Here is a 9,912-nt window from a genome sequence, read left to right on the forward strand (position 1 = left end):
CGAAAGTAAGGCGCATGCGTAACGAAAAGCTGAGGGTACTTCGCCTTCATGTCGCTTTCGAGTTCCCATGTGAACTCTGCGTCGCGTTTGCCTTCCCAGCGAACCTTCACAATGGGAATGCTTGAGCGCCTGAGCTTCTTGGTTTCTCGGTCCATGATCTCGACAGGCTTTTCTACGAAGTGTAATGTTTCGTCCACTTGTAGATACTCAAGTGGTACTTGTAAATTCTGCTCGGCCAGGCACTTTCTGAGGTTCGATACATGGAAAGTCGGGTGGACGTTGCTAAGTTCCTCCGGTAGTTTGAGTCTGTAGGCCACTTTGCCGATCCTTTCTAGAATCTTAAAGGGTCCAACATATCGAGGCGCGAGCTTTTCTTTCTTGCCGAATCTGATCACACCCTTCCAAGGTGACACCTTTAGGAGTACGTGATCGCCAACGTCAAATTCAAGAGGCTTGCGGCGTCTATTAGCGTAACTTTTCTGACGACTCCGAGCTTTCAGCAGATTGTCTCGAATTTGGAGGATTTTGTCAGTCGTTTCTTGCAGTAGCTCAGGCCGGTTATTTGCGCATCTCCGATCTCATGCCACACAATCGGCGATCGAAATTTTCTTCCGTATAGTGCCTCAAATGGTGCCATTTGAATGCTAGAATGAGAATTCGACTAAAGGTAAGTGCGCGTTCCAATTACCACCGAAATCTATGACACACGAGTGAAGCATGTCTTCAAGGGTACAGATCGTTCTTTCAGTCTGACCTTCAGTTTGGGGATGGAAAACGGTACTTAGATTGAGAGTAGTACCGAGGCCAGATTGAAACGTTTCCCAAAGACGCGAGATAAACCGCCCATCGCGGTCAGAGATGATATCACGAGGCATCCCGTGTCGATGGATGATTTCGTCGGTGTAGATCCGAGCTAATTGTTCTACCTTGTAGTCTTCTCGTATCGGCAGAAAATGAGCAGATTTGGTCAAACGATCAATGATAACCCAGATGCTATCGTGACCTGAAGGTGTACGCAGAAGTTTCGTTATAAAGTCCATGGCTATGCTCTCCCATTTCCACATCGGGATCTCGGGTTGCACAAGCAAGCCAGAGAGTATTTGTTGCTCGGCCTTGACTTTCGAACAAGTCAGGCACTTTGAAACATAGATTGCGATATCTTTCTTCATTCCAGGCCACCAGTACCGTAGACGAAGGTCATGGTACATCTTGTTGGCACCAGGATGAATGGAATATCGAGACTTGTGCGCTTCAGTCAACAATATATCTCGAAGGTTATTGCGCCTTGGAATCCATATGCGATCTAGATAGTAATGGATACCGTTCGATTTGGTGACAAAGTGTGATTCAGCACAACAATTCTTCATTTCCTCTCGCATGATATCTTCAACGAAACAGGCATGCTGGGTATCACGAATCAAGGCTTCGAGGTTGTGTTGGGCGTGAGTATTACGAACGTTATGCAAATAGTTTCGTCTGCTTAAAGCATCGGCCACAACATTTGCTTTGCCTGGGTGATAACGAATCTCATAGTCGTAATCATTAAGAAGTTCAACCCATCGGCGTTGGCACATATTCAGTTCCTTTTGATTCAAGATATGTTGCAGGCTCTTATGGTCGGTGAAGACCGTACACTTGGTACCTAAAAGGTAGTGTCGCCAAATCTTTAATGCAAAAACAACTGCACCAAGCTCGAGATCGTGGGTTGTATAATTCTTCTCGTGGATCTTGAGCTGACGAGACACGTAGGCGACAACCTTGTCCCGTTGCATGAGGACACAACCAAGACCAAGGTTCGAGGCATCGCAGTAGACAACAAAGTCATCGTTTCCGTCGGGTAGGGAGAGTACAGGAGCATTGCAGAGCATACGCTTGAGAGTTTGAAAGGAAGTCTCTTGTTTAGTTCCCCAAACAAAAGGCTTGTCTTTATGCGTGAGAGAAGTAAGCGGAACGGCGATTATAGAAAAGTCAGCGATGAATCGACGGTAATAGCCCGCCAATCCGAGGAATGAACGAACTTTAGATGGTGATTTTGGAGTAACTGTAACACCTCGAAAAATTTCGTCCAATAATGTCTTGACACGTGTCATAAGGTTCCGTTATGTGAAAACATACTTTAGAGGGACTAAAAGTGACAAACAGTGAAAACTATGGAACGTAAGGGTCCAAAGTGTCAACAACGGATAAATAGGCTCTATGATAACCCCACATAATGTTTATAACCTTTAACGGATGGTTCATGGATCATACGACGCGGAAATTGCACAAAAGTGAAGTATTGTAAACTATAGGGGCCAAAAGTGTCAACATGTTGAATTTATACCTCTGAGTGAACTTTTGGCAGACCCGAAGCTTTGTATAGCTAAAATATACTCACTAGAATATGTGATAAAAATTTCATGAAGTTTCGTCAACGTATGAGAAAGTTATGGCCAAAACCGTACTTAAAGGACTAAAAGCGTCAACGTCGAATTTCATGGCTTTTCGGTTGAGCGCAAAGTTATCCGAGGACATTACCATGTTGGTAAAAGTCCTAAGGTCCTTAGAAACCAAGTTTGGGGGTTTACGGGTCGAGAAAAGTAGCCGAAACATCGCGTACAAGTTCAGGGGTCAAAGCTGTCAATGTTTGAAACTTGTTTGGCTGAACCAGGGGTCAGGCGACCCGCCTGGGAAAGCCCAAGCGGGCCGCGTGGGTTGCCCAGCGACAGAAATTCGAAATTGGGTCAAATTGAGTCCGAATTTGAGTTGATTACAGTTGTTCTTGCCTCCTTTTGCACCAATTAGAAGCCTTGCATGCCTACATCAACAGTACCCTCGAAAATTCTGGTTTAAATCAGATTACAACCCTTTTCTTGGACATTTGCAATTGATCAAGAACACATTTCTCACAAGAGCTCTCAAGAACTCTCAAGGCAAGCTTCCTGGAGACAATCTGAGCAACAAGGCCGATTTCTAGTGTTCATTAAACACCTATAGGACCTTTGTAAGCTTTCAATTCGTTCTTTAATCCGTTCTTGTTGTGTTTATTGATAAAAGTCAAACTGGGTGTTCATAACCTTTGACTTTCCGATTAAACGGATTTCTTTCAGTCATTTCTCGAATTGAAACTTGTTATAGATTGGTATTTATGTGGGAAACAAACCCTCTAAAGGGCACTATCTGAATCCCACTATATGCATGCAAATTGTCGAGTCAAACATGGTTCTAAAAAGTCAACAGAATTGATTTTCGCAAAAATAAGCTTGAATGTTAATATATTAGACATGCAATCTGATTGATCATCATAAGTAACTTGTAATACATATAAGAATGTGTTTTAATCATCATCAACTCGACAATCTATAGTATAGCCACGAATCGGAACCGAAAGTCTTGTAAAACGATTATTTCGTAGACTATCGATTCGGATTCGTACATGCATGTTCGAGATCTGTATTGGAAAGTATTTTTGACTATTTTTATTTTAGTTAAACTTTCTGGAATTTTCTTTGATTGAGTCTATGCTTAGCCTATTCGAATGCATGTTTCCGATTTGTACATAAAGTTGACTATTTTGCCCTTTTTGATTTAAAACGGGATTTTTGGAAAAGTGAAAGGATAGAAATCTTTATTTCTAATATATGAACTTGCACCGAAAATTTCGGATCAGTTGGTGGTCCAGATTGTGAGTTATGGCCATTAGCGTAAAACTATATTATAAATTTACATAAACGGTCCTTTTCGCATAGAACCCGTTTCTGGCCACGTTTTGATACGAAACTTTTTACCAACAGAAGTAATATAATATTCTGGGAATTTTGATGATTTTTAATTAATTTTTGGCTGAACGGATCCTAGATCGCCTAGAAATTTCGGCTTATGTCGGTTTTGACCGTTTTAGCCATAAAATGAGTTTTACACATCCTTTTGACCCGAAACCTTTTTCTACTGATTTTACATGATGAATAAATTATTTTAAGTATTCTGGAAATATAAAAATCTCAGATTTAATTTGAAAACCCGAAAACGCCCTTAAATCGCATATTTAGCGTTTTAAGCGCATAGTAAGCGTTATACTTGTGTTAAACATATAAGACCTATACCTACTGATGTGTTTAGCATATTTTCATATAAAAACAGTAAGTATAAGTATATGAACTCAGACTTCCAGTTTTGGCACTTTTAGCCCTTGTGAAATTACTAAAATACCCCTACGGTGCATAGTTTGATTTTAAATGATAAATTTGGTATATGGGTCATACCTTACTGATATAATATGATATATTAAGTATATTTACTGTATGAACCAGACCCGAAACTCAGATTTCTAATTTTATTTTTTTAAATGACCAAAATGCCCTTCTAAGGCATAAATTGGATTTAAAATTATTCCGGGCAATATAGAACATAACTTACTGATATAATATCATATTTTAAGGGAACTTGCATTTGAATCATTTGACTACCCGTATCGCCGTTTTCGCGTTCGGTTCGGTTTACGTAACTAGTTTGCGTAAATTGACCGAAACGGGTCAAACGATATCATTTTTATTTCAAAATCCAGAATGTATTTAGTATACCCATATTATACAAGTATTCAAACTTGTCGGGTCTAAATCATATTCTATCCGGTCTTTCGCTTAATCGTGCGTAAACCGTATCATTCCTAAAACTAACCGGTCAAAGCTTAAGCTTACATAAAAGGCCGTTAGGAATCTAATAGGTTAATTATAAACCTTTGTTCCAGATTAGGAGGCCCGGTAAAAGCTACCAACACTTATCATTTGTGACTTATACTTGCTCAGGTAAATACATTTTGACTTATTTTCCCTATACGGGCTTGGGGTACGGTATTTAAAATACCGCTTGATCGGGCGCACAAGTCCTGCGCCTTATAGGTGTACAGTCTTGAATAGCTTGTGCGACTTCGTTTAAACAGTTTTGTCTTACTTAAAGGCTTTGGGGGGTTATTGACCGTGTCCCGGATATCCTTGGCATTATCTTACGAGATGGCCACGACCAGAGCACGGGGTGTAGGCGTACACCCGACGTGTATAACTCTTTAAATGTGGTGTGTCATTTAATCTCTAGCCCGGACAGTAGATCCCGGGCCACCAGAGATACGAGTGCATGTAAATCGTTCACAAGTTTATATTACATAATTATCCCAAGTTAATAAAAATATTTATGCCTTGTGCATTTAAATAAATTTTCAATCATTTTCAAAATGAGTCAGTCGATTTGTATTTACCACTGTAAACTGACGTATTTTTCCCAAAAGGTTAAGTGCAGGTACTATACGGAAATAGGCTGGTTGTTTCCTAAGAGCGTCCACTATAGTCTCGCAAGCTCGGACGACATTATATCTGTTGAACTATTTTATCTTATTTTATTTGATCCGCCTGTGGATCCATTTCAACTACTGTGATATTTATTATTGCACTTTATTTAAAGTTGAAATGTTTCTATTCTGCTTCCGCTGTGCATTATTATATTGTGTTGATTGTCTATGACGATGCCAACTACGTCACTGTACCCCACACCGGGCCCACCGGTGACACGTGGAAATCGGGGTGTGACAGGTTGGTATCAGAGCCAACGCTGAGTGAATTAAACACTATCCTAATGTGTTTAATCTCAGTTACACAATTGCACATTCCTCGATTTTCGAGTCTAGACAAAGAACTTAGGAAATGTTCAACTTTTCGTTTAATTTATGTTTATTATTTTGCATTGTCTTATATATTTTGTTGTGCAACTTGTTTGACTTTTGACAAGATCACTATGCCGCCAAGAATGAGAGGTCGAGGAGGATTTGCTACAACCCACGACCATGAGGCAGGGCCCTCACATAGGCGAGCACCATCCGCCACGCACAACACAGCCGCCAACGACCTTTGGAGGTCTTTCGCCGAGCCTGCTAGACACTCGGTGTCCGCCAGCACTTCACCGTCATTACCCCACTCGTTTGGGCCCCACTCAGAGAATGGGCCCCATGGTTCGCATGGATCCTACATACCTTTGCACCAGTCACCGCACCAGTATCCAGCGCCAGTTGTGACAACTCGAACTTTAGGCTTACTTTGATGTAACGTTTGTGCACGATATGTGATTTTATAAACCTGAATGATTAATTGATTTCATGATAGATGTTATGTTATATGCATTATGTGCGTACGTATGTCGTATGTATGCGGACCGAGTACACGAGCCCTTTGGGTCACTCCTTGTTCTCGGGTCCATTAGGTAATCGAGTGGGCTCGGCCCACTCCCCACTCGCAACACACAAAACTGAGTTTAGGGGTTTTGTTTTACCACTTTTGCAAATCACAAACACACACACAAACCCTAGAAGCTTTGCTCTCTCTCTCTCGTTCGTTTGGAACCCGACGGCACCAAGGAACACCCTTGCTCGGATCACACTCTCCTTCTTGTAATCGGTTAGTATGATGTTTTATGCTTGTGTGTTAAGTGATGCTTTGATTACATGCTTAAATCGAACCGATTAGAATTTGCATGATGATGATCTAGGGCCGGTTAGATTATGTGGTTATGTTGGTCCTTGAATGTATTGTTATATAATCAGTTTGTAGTTGTGATTAGTTTAGAACCGAATGTATTGATATATAGAAATCGGCTGTTTTGATGATCATGTAATTGGCTTAGATATGAACCGGATATATGTGCGAATGTATGAATTGCATAAGGATCGATGATCTGGTAGTATTACCGAATGAACAAGTAATCGGCTATAGTATGCATCGGGTTAACTTGAATGTTGGTTTGTCGATGAATTGTTGGTTGTTCATGCATGTTATAATTAGGGTTCTTATGAATTTGTGTTGCAATTGTTCTGTTTGATCGATATCATGCTATTGATTTGTTGAGAATTTTGTTAATTGATCTGGTTACCAAACTGACCAAACTGTTAGCTAGAATCACGGATAAGTCAATGCAGGAATTATGGAAATCAGTTACATACGCGGTTTCGACACCTGGTTGCGAGTCGGGACCATAGTTGCGAGTCAGAATCCCACTCGTAACCAAGCCAGCACAAGTCGAGACTACGGTTGCGAGTCCCGTTGCGACTCGTAACCAGCACATGATCAGTCGTAACCAGGCCATGATGAACCGAGATCACCGTTGCGACTCGCAACCAGCTGTTGCGACTCGTAATCTCCGGTTGCGACTCGAGATCTCCGTTGCGACTCAAGACCATCGTTTACACGCACACTGTTGGGCCTTCACTGTCACGGGCCCAATCTGTTGAGCCCAACGATTTGAACTGTGGACTGTTTATTATTGGACTTGTATGTGATTTCTATTTGGGCCGATTGAGAATCGGGATTGTTTTGTTATTGGGCTGCTTATGTCTTTGGGCCGGGTATTGTTGGACTTAGATAATTGGATCACGCATGCTATGTCTTATCTGCTTACGTGCGTACATGTTTGCCATGACTATACGTGATTACTATATACGTGCTATACACGAACCTGACTCGTATAATAACCATGGTAGGACGTGAGTGACCATTTACTTGCTACTTGTACTCTCTGTGTATCTGCCGAGCAAACCAAGGTGAGTTCACACAGCCAAGGCATGGGATTCCCGGGTTGGGAATTGGGTTGGATATGTTGAATTTGGAATGATTACTCGTACTTACGCATATACCAGACTATAGACCATCGTCCTCAGGATAGTCAGGACACGTTACGTAAAGCCTACGTAACCCAGTATATTTGCCATATGTCTCCCGGGTCGGGAGGACACGTTACGTAAAGCCTACGTAACCCAATACCATTCACTGGCTTCCAGGTCGGAAGGCCACGCTGCGTAAAGCCTACGTAGCCCCCACGCGTACCACTGTCCTCGGGGAAGGGCACGTCACGTAAAGCCTACGTGACCCTGTACGTTTTCCTGTTCTCGGTAAAGAAGAACACATGGTCGGAAGTTAGTCTAGTAAGTACCGTTAATGAGAAGCCCTCATTGACCAGGATGAACATGGGAAGCCCCCACCTTTAGTACACACTAGTATGGGAAGCCCCCACTAGCTATACTTATGCATGTTATGAACTTACTTTCTGTGAACTCGCTCAACTAGTTTGTTGATTATTTGCTGCATGCCTTGCAGGACCTTAGGTATACTTGGAGCTTGCACCAGAGGAGAAGCGGGTCGTTGTGGACAAGAACTCATGAATGCTTATTAAACACTTTTACATTCACACAATGATGCTTATGATTTGGGTTTTACATTTAATGCTTCCGCTACTTAAACAGTGTTTGGTTTTGAACACCAATTATGTCTTTGATTTTATTAAATGCTATGTTTGATATAATTGGTGGCTTGATCCTGGTCAGTCACGCCTCCAAGCGGTGGCACTCCGCGTGTGGGATTTTGGGGGTGTGACAGATTGGTATCAGAGCCATTGGTTATAGAGAACTTGGTTTTAATATGGGAAAACGTTTTTATTAAAACCGGACTATAACCAGAACAGTGCTCTCAACGATCCACAACGACGCTTCGCTCCACGTGCAAGACTCGACATCTTAGGTAATAAGGTTTATGTTTATTGCCTGTTTGCTAGAACTGCTTAGAACCTTGCTCGCATTACGCTTAGATACACATGCTTTGATTACATGAGAACACCTATATGCCTATACTTTTCTGTCATCGCCCTATTCGCGAACCATTCTTACCTATGCTACTTGTTACAATGAAGATCATGTCTGGAAGAATCAACATGACACAAGCCCAGCTAGAGGCTCTCGTTCAAGCCCAAGTCACAGCAGCATTTGCGGCTGCTCAAGCAGGTAGGATAACCTGTAGTTATAACTTACGCTAGGATCTTTAGATCCTACACTCCTAAACTAGCTTTTGTATTTAAACTTTGCCCTACTCGTACACAATAGGTCAACACGCGCAGCAGCCTGTCTGCACGTTTAAGAACTTCATGGACTGTCGTCCGAACTCTTTCAGCGGCACAGAAGGAGCGGTTGGACTCCTCCACTGGTTCGAGAAGCTAGAATCAGTATTCGAAATGTGCGAGTGCCCTGAGGCTCGCAAGGTCAAATTTGCTACCGGTACTTTGGAAGGAATATCACTGACTTGGTGGAATGCCCAAGTCCAGATCTTAGGGTTGGCAGCTGCTAACGCCACCCCATGGAACGACTTTAAGGAACTCATCAAGCGTGAGTATTGCACACGTGAGGATATCCACAAGTTGGAGGATGAGCTCTACAATCTGAAGATGGTCGGATCGGAAATTGAAGCGTATACTAAACGGTCGAATGAGCTGGCCGTTCTGTGTCCAACTATGGTGGACCCTCCATACAAGCGCATTGAGTTGTATCTCAAGGGATTGGCGCCAGAAATTCAGAGCCACGTGACGTCGGCTAACCTCGAAAACATCCAGGAAATCCAGCGCCTCGCTCATCGCATCACTGATCAGGCAGTGGATCAGAATAAACTGCCCAAGCGTGTTAATGCCACTGCTAATGTCACCACCTCAGTTACTCCTGCTACATCTGGTGACAGTAAAAGAAAATGGGATGGAGATTCTAGTAAAGGCTCAGCATCCGTTCAGTCTCAAGCTCAGCAACAGAAGACTGACCACTATCAGAGTCCCAGTCAGCAATCCTCTAGTAGTCACAGACAGAGGAGATATCAGGGTAGTCAACCTAGGTGCCACAACTGCAACAGGCATCACCACGGCCCGTGTAACAAGGGTCGCTGTCAAAGGTGTCTTAAGATGGGGCACGAGGCTAAAGACTGTAGGAGCCCTCGTCCTGCAAATCAGGACCAGCAACCGCAACAACCAGCTCCACAGAACCCACCGCAGCAGCAGCCACAGCATGGAAACCGGGGATGTTTCCAGTGTGGAGCTGAAGGTCACTTCAAACGCGATTGCCCTCAGTTGAACCAGAACCGCAAC

This window comes from Helianthus annuus, chromosome 15 (genome assembly GCF_002127325.2).
Source record: "Helianthus annuus cultivar XRQ/B chromosome 15, HanXRQr2.0-SUNRISE, whole genome shotgun sequence".
In the NCBI taxonomy this organism is placed as follows: domain Eukaryota; kingdom Viridiplantae; phylum Streptophyta; class Magnoliopsida; order Asterales; family Asteraceae; genus Helianthus; species Helianthus annuus.